The sequence below is a fragment of the Gymnodraco acuticeps genome, unplaced genomic scaffold (genome assembly GCF_902827175.1).
Source record: "Gymnodraco acuticeps unplaced genomic scaffold, fGymAcu1.1, whole genome shotgun sequence".
NCBI lineage: Eukaryota > Metazoa > Chordata > Actinopteri > Perciformes > Bathydraconidae > Gymnodraco > Gymnodraco acuticeps.
The window spans coordinates 99,245-115,150 of record NW_022991973.1 but is presented as its reverse complement, the minus strand read 5'-3'; the positions used below and the strand labels follow the sequence as shown (position 1 = coordinate 115,150).

The 15,906-nt window shown below is 41.3% G+C and overlaps 1 protein-coding gene across 1 annotated transcript in view; it reads right to left on the bottom strand.

Moving 5' to 3' along the window:
- LOC117536154 (ataxin-1-like) overlaps positions 1–15,906 on the bottom strand; it is a 97,136-nt gene that overhangs the window by 14,671 nt on the left and 66,559 nt on the right. The window contains 1 exon segment of the mRNA XM_034200902.1: positions 13,684–13,794. The gene's annotated coding sequence lies outside the window, so the exon portion shown is untranslated.

Below are 15,906 nucleotides of genomic sequence, written 5' to 3'. Positions count from 1 at the left end.
TCACACACACACAGACACACACTTTACCAACGTCTGTGTGTGCATGCGTGAGTCAGTAACCTGAATCGTTCACTCATGCACTATACTATTGTCCTTCTACGGTCAAAACAGTAGAGGTTCTCAGGTTTCTTTCCTTCACACACACACCGAGTGTACTACTGGATGAATTGTAAAGTACTCACACTGTCTGCTGTTTGTAACTAAAACCCTGCAGGGACAGAGAATCAAACCTATCTCTCATGTATAAAGTGTATATGAAAAAAAAGGATATTCAAAGTTATATGTTACAGTAATACATGAAACCTTACTTTCTTTTTGACGCATTTAACTTAATAGGCTGAATGGCGGTAATGTACTGCAATAGTATGGGCAACATGTTTTAACTATGGTCCTTTACAACAATTACAAAACGTAGCAGCAGATATAAACATTAGGTTTCATATTCTATACATCTCTGAGCTACTGATATCCTCCCAATGCAGGATATACGATTCCTTCTGGGTTCAATGACATTCAATCTGTGGTCAAATATTAGAAACAATGACAATACACTTTCAGTCAAAGATTTCCAGCCATATTACGTGCTGTTGAGGTAATCCTAGAAAGTGTATTCTTTGTTTTGTGCTCTACTTCTAAAAGCTGCCGGCCAACACAGAGGTCACTAAGTTTCCTAAAACGACAAAGTCGCTGGGAGGGGACCTGCAAATGTTTTTTTAGCTTTGTTGTCAGGAGGCCCAAAACATTTTGGCAGCACACACAACTGCAGGCGGAGCACAAGGTTAACATCACAACATGCTAACCACTATAGACATTAGGCTTCATAACGTGTTATCACACCCACACACAGTGTTACACTAAACACAAAGGCACAATGAATGTTTGCTTATTGGGAAACTCATCTCATGTAATACACTAAATACAAGTCTTACATAAACCAACACACGTGTCACTTTTCTGTCTACTTGTGTGTATGGGCTACATATGTCTGCTGCATCTCTGTGTGTGTGTGTGTGTGTGTGTGAGATGATTGCCTAGTCATAATCATAATCATGATCAAAGGGATAAGTCCAACGTGATGTGTTATCTCACTGCTAAAAATAGTTCCACTGGAAAGTACAGTGTTGCTGCAGGCTTATACTTCTCTGCCTCTCTCTACTTCTCAATTTTGTTCCTCTATGTCTCTATTGGCTTTCTGCCAATGTGGTTTTTCATTAGTGTGGGTGTGTGTTTGCTTATGTGCGTGGACAGAGCGGGGACCCTTGCCAGACTGGGAACTCTGACAAGGCTGCCACTTTATTCCCCGTCACTTTTCACTAGTGATTACACACAAACAACAAACACACACACACACAAGTGTGGTCAGATAGTGCGAGAGTAATGGAGGATTTGCCATGACGGAGACACTGAGTTAGAGAAGCAAGGGGAAGAGGAGAGGGAGGGGTGACGGAGAAAAAGGGAGTAGTTATGAGTTACACATACAAAGAGAGACAGAGATGGAGAGAAACAAATGACTGTGAAAGTGTCTTTCGGAAAACAAACACTTAGGCAGCGTTGCATGACTTGCACTTTCTCACCCCTCCATAACCCTGAGGGTGGGCGGGAGGTTGGAGGGGTGAGGGGGGTGAAGACAGACCGACAGTCTGAGAGAGAGAAGAGCCAATGGAAAGAGAGGAATGGGAGAAATGTGTGAAGAGAAGAGACAAGACGAGAAGAGAAGAATAGAGAAGGGACAAGACGAGAAGAGAAGAATAGAGAAGGGACAAGACGAGAAGAGAAGAATAGAGAAGGGACAAGACGAGAAGAGAAGAATAGAGAAGGGACAAGAAGAGAAGAGAATAGTAGAGAAGAGAAGAGAGGAGAATAGTAGAGAGGAGAAGAGAGGAGAAGCAGGGAGGGGAAACACTTCAGGGCGACGGGCGAATTAAAGTAACAAGCCACGACGATTGTAGGAAAAACTAGGGCAGACACAATACGCACTTCCAAACGACATACTGTGATGCATCAGGACACGCTACCTCCCTCTCGTCCCACACACACTTCATTCAGAGCAAAAACTGTGTGAAGTCTACTTACCGGGGTAGCAGGAGTAGCCCACTTCTGCAGCATGCTCTCACTTCCCCTCTCATTCCTTTCCTCCCTTGCTCTTCTCCTGCTCTGCCGTGTCCCTTGTAAAGCACCCCGAGTCTCTCTCTCTCTCTCTCCCTCCCTCGAGCGGAAAATCCCGAGCAGATTCAGTGTAGTTGTGTTACAAACTGCTCTCGGCCTTTCTCACCCCCCCAAACACACACACACAGCCCTCTCCTAAACCTTGACAGCAAGGCAGGAAGCTCCCTCACTACCACTGATACACAGCACTCAGGTAATCACACGCACACAAAAGTGGTAGCATACACTTGCACACGCCCACAGGGAGGGAGTCCCGCATGCAGAGCTCCAACGTGTATTATGCAAGGGGCTTTATTATCCACACACACACACACACACACACACACACACACACACACACACACACACACACACACACACACACACACACACACACACACACACACACACACACACACACACACACACACACACACACACACACACACACACACACACACACACACACACACACACACACACACACACACACACACACACACACACACACACACACACACACACACACACACACACACACACACACACACACACACACACACACACACACACACACACACACACAGTTCACTCGGCCAACTTCATCAGGTATTCATTCAAAAAACACACACACGCCAGCTGGCTGAACGCCCAGAGACCGCTTACAAGCAGCGAAAGAGAACGAGAGTGGGAGGGAGGTTGTTACAGTGAGAAGGGCAGAGAGGGGAGTGTGGGAGAAATAAAGAGGGAGGGATAGAGTAAGCAGTAGAGATTAAAGAGAAAGAGAGAGAGAGAGAGAATACATGAAAGAGTGACACAGACAACTCGTGTACACACACAGATATGTTTGAATCTGGGACTGAAGGATACATCTGTAGTTTTTTTATTTATTTATTGATGAATCATGACCTACTAAATGTCAAACAATAGCAAATCAGAATCACCAAGAGCCCCAAGCGATGGTAGGAAAAGTTAGCAACAGACTGATCTCCAGATGAAAATAATAATTGTTTTGGTAAGTGCTAATCAATTGTCAAATATTATTCTGCCAGACAACAATTTGATTCTTTGACAAATCGAGTTAGGATTGAGTGTATAATCATTACAGATATAACCAAACACATTTAGTTTATACACTGAAACACCCAGGCTGACGAGGAACACACTAAGATCAATGACAGAAACACTATCTGTGTTCCCCTTTTGCAAACACAGTAGAAGTTATACTCAGATTCAACGGGGCTGCACTTCCTGCTTTCCACCACTAGATGTCATGACTGATTTCCTCACTGACAGCGAACAGAAGTCTATTTCTGTGAGCTAGCTGACCTAGTTAAAAGACCATTTCAAAGTAAATATAGATTAAATGTGCTCCTCAATGCTAAGAGTTGTAGCACGCACAGGGAATACGTGAGCACTCACTCATAAGATGTTAACACACACACTCAAACACACACACACTCATGCAGAACTGTAATGATTCCCTCTGGACTCAATGGGACTAAACATGCTCTAAAAAACATCCTGTTTGTGTTTGTCGGTCTTCCTGTCCGCTTGATATCAACCCTGGTGTTCAACTGTGGATTTTCAAGGAGTGTTTAACTATTTCATGGCAGGAGATGTTATGAAGTTTGCTTTTAATGTAGAAAATAATAAAATATCTATTAGATTATACGCAGAGAGGCTCGACTGGAGAAGAGGATTGAAAAGGGATAATCTGAGAGTTCTTTGTGATAGTTTCACTTTTATTTTGGAAGGCATTTTCCTTGATGATAAGTACTCAGAGCAATGTTTTACATCCATTTTTCACATCTTGTGTTTGTTTGTTGCTGTTCTTGGGACTTGGGTAGAGACAGTTTGATTTGTTAGTTGTTGTTGCTTATTTTGAAGATAAAGTTCCTGATTCGCTACACCACAAATCACAAAATATCCTTCCTGTTTTGAAACTAAACCATGTACGAAATATGGGTGTATTAGGTGCACTCCTGGAAGTTGTAACATTATCAAGGTTGTGTATTGTAAACAAACCACTACAGTATGCTCTTTTATATCACAATTGAGCTGCAAAAGATTTAAGTTATAGCTCAAATATAGCCAGGATGTTTAGAGACAGAATGACAAGGGCGAAAGCAAAGAACAAGATAAAGAAAAATACTCGATAAAGAAGACACAGACCAAGGAGAAAGAGATAAAACCAGAGAGACTCTATTTGTTTTACAGCCGTTTCCGTTGCCTTGGCAGCTAATTGGAGCCTCTCTGCATTTAATCATAATTCATTTGTGTGGGTTTGTTTACAATCTGCCGTCAAGTGAAAGCAGTGTGAGCGAGGGAAAGTGCAAATGGGGGTGGAGGACATGCACAAAGAGACGAGGAAACAGAGAATCGGTTATAAGAGAACTTTTTCAATGCCGATTCTTGTTCTGTCTCTGTAATATCTTTGTTCAGCCAGTCTGTCTCTACATCTTAAACTCTCAACTCAACCAATGTGGCCACATGCAACGCCATTTTATCATTTCTACAAAAACCTCTACTCTTGACATATATAAATACTGAGCATTTCCACCAAGGAACCTGTTTTAGCTGGATGTTATTAACTGCAGACCTTCACTGAATGTCTAGAATATCACCTAGACATTATTCCTCGGAAATATTGAGTGTGAGTCCTTCCGCAAAATCTATGTTTTATTGTCCCCGAGTTGGAAATTCACTTTATAAACCTGTCACCTCCTCATAATTTACATCTCTGGTGGATTTGATATCACTTAGGTCTTACAGCTGGATCTCAAAACCATGGGAAACCTGTTTTTGAATACAGATATCCCAGCCCTACTCATAGTAAGCACAAGTTTTGAAGCATTACCAGGAAAATAAATGAAAATAAGTCCTGCAATTTCTCTTAATGTGTCCCTGTAAAAGAGTCACCTTTCAGAAATGACCTGCCTTTTGAAATGTATAAGGTTTGAGCAAAATGAAGGTTAAACTCAAGATACAAATAATTGGATTCTTCATAACGTCAGAACTCAGTCAATAATCACCTCATAATAGAAATCAATGTAATATTAAGTGCAGAAAAGACTGCCCTACTCTCTTCTCTCTGTCAGTCACTAAGGAAACGGATGAAATGGTTCTATATACACTCACACATATATATATATATATATATATATATATATATATATATATATATATATATATATATATATATCGCAGATTTCTCTCTTTCCCTCTCACACACATATATTCAACCACTCTCTCAGTCGCCCCCCGCACAGTTCACACACTGTGGTTATGACAACGGCAAACCCCCCTACACACACACTCGCCATCTATCGTCTCTGTCGACGAAAGTCTCGGCTCTCTTGTTTATGCTTGTCTTTCCATCTGTCGCTATGTGTGTGAGACAGCAGGTGCCCACACACACACACACACACACACACACACACACACACACACACACACACACACACACACACACACACACACACACACACACACACACACACACACACACACACACACACACACACACACACACACACACACACACACACACACACACACACACACACACACACACACACACACACACACACAACTGCCAAGCTGGCTTTAATAACAGGCACACCCTTAACCATAAAATGCCCATGTTGTCTTTATAATATATCATTTATAACCTTTTGCAATCATTACATAATCATGTTAACAGTGCCCAGTTACACACACACATCTCTCACCCTCTCTGTCTCTCTCCCAAACTCTCTGCCAGGCTGTTTGTTAACTTGCTGGCAGTGTAGTGTGCTACTTCAGCCCGAGCCACATCCCATTCACAAACCTACTAATCCACACACACTATTAGATCCCTGCTTGACACACACACAAATAAGTGTGTGTGTGTGTGTAGGATTAGGGAGGGACTGGAATGGATGGGTAAATCACTGCTAAGCTCCTCTATTGCTGTATAATCTTACTGAGTACACACACACGCACGCACGCAGACGCATCAGTGCGTAAATATGCATTCAGATGTGCACATGCGCGCACGCAGACATGAACTCTCTCACTCTTCCATTCTCACACACATACAAAAGCTTGTATTCGCAAACACCCACACACACAAACAATAGCAGTCATCGCAGACAAAAGTCCAACACACTCATTCAAGGGCAAACGCAGGCATAGACACCCCAATAGTATTTCAAAGACCATACTGTGAATAATCCTGTTTAAAAATGTGTGTTATAGCACAAAAGGGAAATGTAGGAGTGGAGGCAGTTGCAGGGAGAAAAGGGAAAAGAAGAGAAAAGTAAAAGACTGGAAAGAGGGAGGGAGAGAAAAGAGAGATAATTCAAACTTCATTACACCATCCATTCAAATACTGTACCAACACTGTTCTGTTCTTTTAACATAGGACACACCTGTTTCAAAAGAGATTATCAATTATTCTCGAAATTGCAATATGGAGAACTGGTTTTATGAATACAAACATGAAGTAATTCTGCCCGAGATTTTTGAGGCCAAGACTACCATGTGAGATACAGTATGATAGTTTGCAGAAGGTTGCTCCTAAAATAGCACTACTTATCGACCTTATCTGGCTTGTCATTCGTCATTTCAAGTGTTGCCAGATGGAAAATAACCCTCATAGAAGTTGAATATTATATTTTTGGATGGTACAAGTTTACTTGAAATTTAAAACAAATTTGTGTTGAATTGTTATGTAAATATGTCTTGTTTTCATATATATAATATTTTGTGTGAACAAATGTGAGGCAATCCCTGTCACTTTTATCTAGTGCTTCAACTAATGGTTGTCAATTTTCAATTAATCTGAGAATAAGTCATTAGCTGTATACATTATGAACAAATTGCTAACAATATGCTAATTTAAAGCATATTTAAATCCACTTCATTATTTATCCCACCTCATGTTTGTGCTCCTGTGACCTTTGTAGTGTGTGTGGTGAGAAATACGAGCAGGCAATCAGAGGATGTGAGTGAGTGCAGAGCTGAGGTCAGGGTGAGGAAAGGGGGGCGGTTGAGGAGTGTGTGACTTTAAGGTCCTGCAGGGAGGCACTAAACAGAATGCCTGTGGAGACAAATGCTAATAAACACACACTAATACAGCCTTATGCTTTCCTGCACACACACTTTGTTTTCTCTTTCATGTCAAAAAGCAAGAAAAAAACTGAAAACACATTGTTTTGTTCCCTGATGGGGCCTGCATGTGTCCACCTCCATGACAGTTAAGCATACGGTTGTGAGCGCTGAAGGTGAACTGCCCCGCTGTAATGTGGGCATAGCCAGGCAGACTGGAGCTAATTGGCATGAATGGGCTTGGCAGCAGGTATTGTGTGGATGAAGGAGAGGTGGGCGAAGGCTCAGCGTGTGTCCTTGTCTGGGAATAATGTGTTCCATCTTTTCAAAGGCTTAAGGACAAAAATGTCAGACAGGCAGCGGCAGTAGTTGAGCATGCAGACTTGAACAAATCATCAAAGGACCTCTGCTGGAGAAAACACACATCCAGCACTCCAGAGACACAGCAGGACACACATGCAGCAAACACTGAAGACATACCACACTCAGAAAAACAAATTCCACTGACAGGCACACACACAATCACATCGCACTCTACAGGTGTCTGCATGCCGCCCAGCAGTGTTCCTTCTCCTGGGGCACGGAGCTGAGCAGTGAACACAACAATAGACTCTGATCAAATACACAGATCCATATTCACGTCCGTTCACTCTATACAATTTAACAGTATATAATCATGTTGAATAGCCAGGCTGATTGCTGTCAGACTCCCAGAAGGGAAAATGGCGCCAGCTACATCCAGGACATGGTTAAACCATACACCCCAGCACGTGTAATGTAATGTTAGCAAAGAGATGTTTCTTCACACAAAGACGTTCATATGAAATAGAAAAGTGCTTAAACTCAAATAAAAAGACTACTTGTTCAGTGTAGTTACACAATACTACATTGATTTGTATTCACTGGTTCATGGAAGCTATTCAAACCTATTTTCAATAAAAAGCAGGTGAATTGTATTTACCTTAACCTGTATAAAAGAGAAGATGCTCTTGAATTCTATATAAAAAGGTCAATCTTATTTGTCCAGTGTAGTAATATTATCTAGTATGGATTTTGAGTTCCTGAGTCACATGCAGTGTTGTGCTAGTTACTGAAAACCAGTAACTAGTTACCATTACTAGTTACTTCATTTAAAAAGTAACTCAGTCACTTTACTGATTACTTACAAAAAAAGTAATGCGTTACTATGAAAACGTTTTAGTTACTTACACAAAGGGCTCCCATTAATGCCCTTATAGCCTTCATTTCAGTACTGTTATTGCATTGGAGAATAATACAATCTGTTGATCAACTTGACATGCATTATATGCAATCTGGATTGCATCGATATTAGCTGGCTTTCCATTTTTGTATATTCTTTCTCCAGGTAGTTGGAAAAAGTTTTCCGTCCCATATGCCGTGTGCCGGACATGCTATCATGCTAACTAGCTCCCTGAAAGCGGGTGACTCCACTGTAGCAATAGCCTGCATGTGTTCTACAACATACCGTGCAATGGCTTAATCGACTTTTCCCTGGCTAACAGTCCCTTGGTTAAAATCCAGCCGCTGTTGCTTAGGTGGAGGTGGAGTGGCGTCGGCTGAGTCTCTGTGGTCTTAGCTACTAGCTTCGTCCCAGCGTGTTGTTTTTGCAGATGTTTTAAGAGATTTGAATTACTGGTTTGGGCAGTAGATAGGATCTTTGACCCGCCAGGACACAACTTACATTTAACAGAAACTTTCTTTTCTTTGTGCTCGACAAAAGTGAAATAGTGAGAATACCTCCAGGTGGAGAAACTAGACTTGAGCTCCGCCGCCGCCATGATAGTCTTGTTAGTAAACAACACAAACACGCCCACAGCGCGTCTCCGCATGTGACACAGGAAGTATCTAAGTACATTTACTCATTTACTCATCTCTGTTCGCCTGGCTGTTGACTATATATTAAAAAAAAACGCAGTAACGGAGTAACGCACCATGTAGTAACGGTAACTGAGTTACTGCATTTAAAAAGTAATGCGTTAGAGTACCAGTTACTACCAACAATAACGGCGTTACAGTAACGCGTTAGTCACAACACTGGTCACATGAAATATTGAAGATGTGCAGACAGACTGACTGTCTGCAAGCACTTATTGCTTGTCTTACATTTTCTTTCAGCATCATTATTTGTAGTTGTTTGTGCACACTGAAACTCAGGCTTTGGGCCTCAGGGCATAATGTAGTACTACTAGAAATCCCTCGTTTGAGGCTGCACTTAGTCTTTCTCCTTCCTTCCTGTGTGTGTGAGTAAGCATGCATGTAGAGTAAGAAGAGAAAGAAAACAGCAAGGACTCTGCAGTGTGTAACTTAAGGAGCATGTAAATGTAAGCTTTAGCCACTTTAGTGTGTGTGTGTGTGTGTGTGTGTGTGTGTGTGTGTGTGTGTGTGTGTGTGTACTAGTGCTGTAGCGACGCGTCGACGACTTCAAAATATCGTCGACGACATATTTCCGCGTCGACGCGTCGCCACCATAGACTGTATGACGCCACACACACGTGAGTCACCCAAAGCAACAAGCAGTTCGCAATCGCACTTCTAACACAATGGAGACTGAAACGGCTACCAACTCCTCCTCACAGGATTGCGCACGAAGCCCTCAAACGAAAACATCTCGCCCCAGGTCTTCAAAAGCATGGGAATATTTTAAAGTTAGTCCAAAACGCAAAGATATTTATATATTTATATCTCACTGAGACTGCTGCTTGACCGGAAGCAGCAGCTAGCTGTGGTGGCAACCATTAGCAGCTAGCATTTGCTCTCCGATTTAAAATGGAATTATGGATTATAAATTCAATAATTTTTTTATACATAGACGTTAAAAACCTATGGATTAACCGATTCAACCGCGTTTTTTCTCATTGTAATGCCATTGAACACGTATTTTGATCAGATTGACAGCTACGGCGGTGAGACGATCTCCCTAGAAGCTCTGTGAAGGTACGTGTTGTGATGACTGTATTTGCTTCCCCTGTCGCGAGTCCGGATCACTCAGTGATGATACTATGTACCTACATAATCTGTGGAGTCTCAGCTTTAATCGGATATATTGTATGTGCAGCTACGATAAGTAATAAGGGTACTTTTATCTTGAGATCTGTGCCAATGTCCGTTAGCATTTTTCGCTCAGGGGTCATTTAGATGCTTCTTATGAGACTTGTGTTTTGTTTTGGTAAACATGGTTTGTATCGTCAGTTAGCTGAGATTATTTCCGTTAATCTGGTATAACACATTAATAGGTTCTTAAATATTAAGATCCCCTGAGACACAGTATCGTGAAAAAAAATTTTTTTACATTACGTTTTTTTTTACATTACGTTTTTTATGAATTGAACAACAGAAAAATAATCGTTCGACTAATCGATCAAATAATCGCCCGATTAATCGTTTTCAAAATAATCGTTTCCCCCCAGCACTAGTGTGTACTTCTACTACTCATGCTGTGGGGTAAAGTCTTTGGTTTTTTTATGTAAGGGTTTGGTTTCGCATGTAGCATTTGTGATTAACTCTATTGAGGATCATTTAAGTAAAGCAATGTCATCCTGAGTGACAAAAACAAGTTTGTGTATATGTCTCAGTGTGAGTGTTTCAAGAGGACAGCATTAAGGAATGCCTCGGTTTAAAACCTGCCAAGAGCACTTTTCCCATACGCCATGGAGCCAAGACTTCCACAACCAGCCAAGAATAGCACCAGCTCTCTCTCTCCCTCTCTCTCTCTGTCTCTCTGTCTCACCACACACTCAAGCACTCACACTCTCTGCTCTTTGGATTCAACGAGAACGAGAGTGATAGTGTGAAGGAGGGGAGTATAACCTCACACACTTCAATCAGCACAGTGAAGGAGACAGAAAAAAAGGAATGTTATAGAAACATGATTTGGAAGCACTGTAGTTATGCCAATAAGGCACATTGAGAAGACAGAAAAACATAGAAATCCTACGTTCGGATCACATTTATAATAATCGCCGACACGCTTTTTGAAATCAAAATTCACGCTTAAAAGCTTTGATGAAATAAACTGAAATGACCCCAGATGCAAATTGGGGTAGCGAAACAGAGCAAGCAAGTGAGAGATGAAGACAGACAGGGGAACTGCAGCAATCTGCGAACACCCTGCTCCCTGTGGGGTAAATGAGAGCGCTCAGTCTGTGTGTGTTTGTGTTAGTGCATATGCATGTGTTTGTTTGAGTTCATGTAAACAAGCTTGTCTGTTTAAGACAAGGACCAGAGTGCACTCCCTTTTCTCATTCAGAGGCACCAAATGCTGAGGTAAGAGGACAACAGGCAGCAACATTTAGGTTTCCACTCTAAAAGCATTCACACTGTTTTATCTCAAAGAACAATGTCCTTTTTCCAAAATGTTTATCTTTAAAGCTGGTTAATAGCAGTGTGTAAGTACGACTGACAAGTGTTGGGCAGATCTGATCAAACCAACCAATCAAATAATCCTACATTTCACCCTGATACTCATCATAATGCAAACAATTAATTAAGCAATTACATGGAGGTCAGTGACTTTAGATTTGTATACAGTTGAGTTTGTTGCTCATAACATTCAGCACATATAACTCTTTAACGTCTGCACTGTTGATGCCTGGACTGAGGAATAATGAAATGTTTTTAATCAGTTTGCGATGCATGTTACGAGCCTATAGCTGGACAGATCAGTGCTGCCTTGAGACTCAACCTGCCAATTAGTATCCTGACACTCAAGTGAAGTCCAACATTAATCTCCCACTCTGCGTGCAGACTCCGCTGGAGGTTGCTTAGTGTTTGTTATTAAAGTCACCCATGTCCATTGTTTATTGCTCACGACAGCAGTAAACAGACACGCAGAGTATCCCTCAGGGAACGAGGAGTGGAAAATAACACTCATCTCCAAACAGGCGAGGCAATCTGAGAGGAAAGAACTTGGAAAAAAAAAACTTTGCTTGAATGTTTGTTCCTATTGATTTTCGCTGGAAGAATGCCTTATAGCGAGTAGAGAGACTATCCATCAACGAAATAACCCGAGTTAAAATCCTTGAACTCGACGATTTGCTCTGCAGAAATGTTTGCACGCAAGATAATCGCCGGCAGCTCTCAAGGTGCTTTTCTGCAGCTGACCCTACGATCTTACTTCCCTCCGTCTCCTCTGGGACTCAATATTACCACAAAGAAAGAGCGAATGCTATTTTGCTGTAAGTACTTTTGAGAATAGTTGTGTGCTTCTCAGAATGGCAGATTTGTGTATATAGAAATAAATCAATGAACATTCAAAGACATCACATACCCAAACATATACATAAGATACTGAATATAAACAAAGCAATAAACTATAAACCCCCCCCACCCCACTTCCTCGGGCCTTACAGAGACATTATTAATAGGGTGTTTTTCGCACTCTCAGCGCTGCCAGTAAGGCTTCTCTTCTCGCTGGAAGATCCCTCACTGACTGATACCTGAAGGTGTTATGTATGAAAATATATTTCTGCTCCAACAGAGAGCTCACATGGACAAACACGTAGTCACTAGGCAGCAAAGCGTTCCCTTTGCTAAAGTTTCCTCTCCTCCAATCACAGCACAGCAGGAGCACCCTTATCTAGCTGAGGCCCTCTAGCGTCATTTCAGAAAGTGTAAGATAAGAGTAGAGATAGTTGCAGTACACTGATGTTAACTCGCAATGAGATGTAATAGAAACACAATGTCTCGGTGCTTTAGACCTTTATGATGTGTAGCAAAGTGCTTCAGTGCCAAATCTGTATTGTTATGAGTACAATAATGCAAATAAACGAAAGTGTGTGCGAACTCTCTCTTCTGTTTCCTTTGGCCTTTCCCTGCTACGCACATGTGTACAAGAAATTGAAGGTGTTTATCAGCCTTCACAGTCCAGCAACTGAAAGGTGCCTTCTTATCTTTCTGACTGTTTGATGCTGTGAGAAAGTGAATCAAACATACTATTTGGTAAACACATTATATTTCTTGACAGAGAAGGAGGATTAGGAGAGTCATTTATTTGAACAGAGCTCTGGATTAAAGCAATAGAGAGGAAACTGTGAGCTGTCCATGTGATGAGCTGCCACGTCCCTCACATTAAAATAAAATGCGCTTTACTTAACACGCATCTGGAATGTGACCAGGGCGATAGGTTTTTTTAAGCAAAGCTCTTGGCTAAGAGGAAAACACGGGGTTATAAAGTCCTTGACGTCAGATTTTATAACATCAAATTAAACATGGCCGTCCGACTAGCAGCTTTTAGGTTGTAATAGCAACATGGTGGCAGTTTGTCAGCAATGATTCAACAGTCAGCATTCAACCTCTGTCCTCAAGCTTGAAAATCAAAACATCAACATAAGCTCAACTAAGACTAAGATATACGTCTCCATAGAACCATCTCAAATCAGAATTTACTTTTTTACTGAAAAGTAGGGATATGTGTGACAATCTCACCTCATTCAACTCCTCCAGACCCCCCTGGTTTGTCAGCAGGTGGTACAGCCCATGGAGAGGGTTCCAGACTTTCCCAAAATGCAGTGCGTTGACTCAGGGACTCAGCACTCCCTGGTGGATGACAACAACAGCAAGAGTTAACACTAAAGTAGGAAAAGGACAGAATATAACATGATAGAGAAAGCAGGAAAAAGATCACTATGCATCCTATAGCGATAGTAAAAGATATATAAATAAAGGCTTTCCATGAAATTCATATTTTACTTTTATTATTCAGCATTGTGTCCCTTTTTAAGCAAATTAAATAACTAATGTGTGTGTGGGACAGTGAGGAAGGGAGATTAAGCGAAGAGAAAGAAACCGATGATTTAAGATTTGGGGGTGTTATTGATTATTTATGATTGAATTATATATTATATCTCCAGACCTCAGATTCAAATAGTGCAGAACAACACACACTACTTACATGTACATCGCTATTAATATTGCACAAGTCAAAACTTGAATGGAATGGGTTACAGCTTAAGTGTACAAGAAAGTCTTTGAGACATTGATTGAAATACCAATGAAAACCCACATAGATATCAATTCTTCACAGGCTTTTAACATTTCTGCCAATCCTTTCCTTTCAATACCTTTGCTTAAGCCCTTTAAACCCTCCTCTTGTTTGACATTTTCACTGTGCCTTTTATTCATTCTGTATCTGTAATTATACGGCGTAATGTTTTACCGTTTTAAAAACTGCAATGCAAATGCAGGTCATCATTATAAACAGGACCCATCATTTTCATGGGGGAAAAAAAACCCTCAAGTGCATCTCTAAAGACATCAAATGTGCAACAAGCTACTTAAGCAGACACCCACACACCGGCATAAGAGACAGACTGGCTGATCGTCGACACTCTGTGGGACTAATTAGGCAGGTTGTGGTGGAATGATGGGGATGTTACGGAGAAACGAGATACATGTTGCCTGCTGTTAATCAGCCGCAGTGTGTATGTGTGTGTGGGACGTCACACATCCTACTGACCCACTTCTTACATGTTTCATGACAAGGAAAGTGGTGGGTGGGAGTATGTTTGTGTCGCTGTCCAGCTGTGGACATGTGTTTTGCAGTTATACCGAGGGAGGAATTACAACATGTGTTTGTGGTACATAAGTAATGGCAAGATATCTCATGGTATGTATGATGACTCTTCTACAGGGGATTGAGAGATACAGGGGAAATGTGATATTATAATGGCACAGTGATGCATAATGAGAGAGAGAGAGAAAGAAACAGAAGTGTGGTGCGGCAGACATTGTAAAATCAATATCCACAGTGGGCTATAGTACAGTGTCAGGTTTAAATTAAGCATGTAAGCACACAAACCATAAGCTGCAGACTCACAGGCTTTGTTGTGCCCTAAAGTTGTTTGTGATGTGTGTATGTAAAGCAGACAAATGATATGTACTGAGGCCATGGATTAGCAGACACCAACTGGCAAAGGAGGCTATCATGTGGTGTTAAAAAGACAAGGCAGAACGAGGGATGGAGATCAGAGAGAGGAAAAGAAGAGAGAGAGAGAAACAACAAAGGTTAAAGGAAAGGAGAATGGTAGGAATAATCCAGAGGAAGACAGATGGAGAGAATACAATGGATGAAGAGGTAAAGCAGACAGAGAGGAAGAGAAAGGCGATAGAGAACGAGAGGTAGAGACAGATGGTGGCAGAGAAAAGGCGGATAGAAACTCACTAGGTGGACAACACTGCACAGCGGGGGGGGGGATGGCAAGCTGAACAATTTCAGCTTAAAAGAGAGAAGGACGAAAGTGAGAGGGAGGGCAGAGGAGAACTCTTTAGGAAAAATACTACGATAGTTGAGTCTTTAAAGATGTCAAGTTTAAATATATTGTATCACCTAGTATGGCCTAAGCACAACCGAGGGATTACCTGGTAAGTAATTGTATTTCAAATAAACTAAAACTAAACTAAAATGCTGTTAAATAAACTATACGGCAAATAAAAAACTCCAACATTTTACAAGGCAGTGCCAGGGTCTTCTACAACTATAAGAAGGCTTTAGGACTCCCAGGGGAAAATGTTGCTGGAAAGAAAGTGACTGTCTGGCAGGGCATTTTAAAATCACAATAAAACCTAAAAGCTGTCACGATGAGAACGCTGTCAAGATACCTGTTGCTGAATTTCAAAATATACACTATCAGTCTGCTACATTTCAACTGA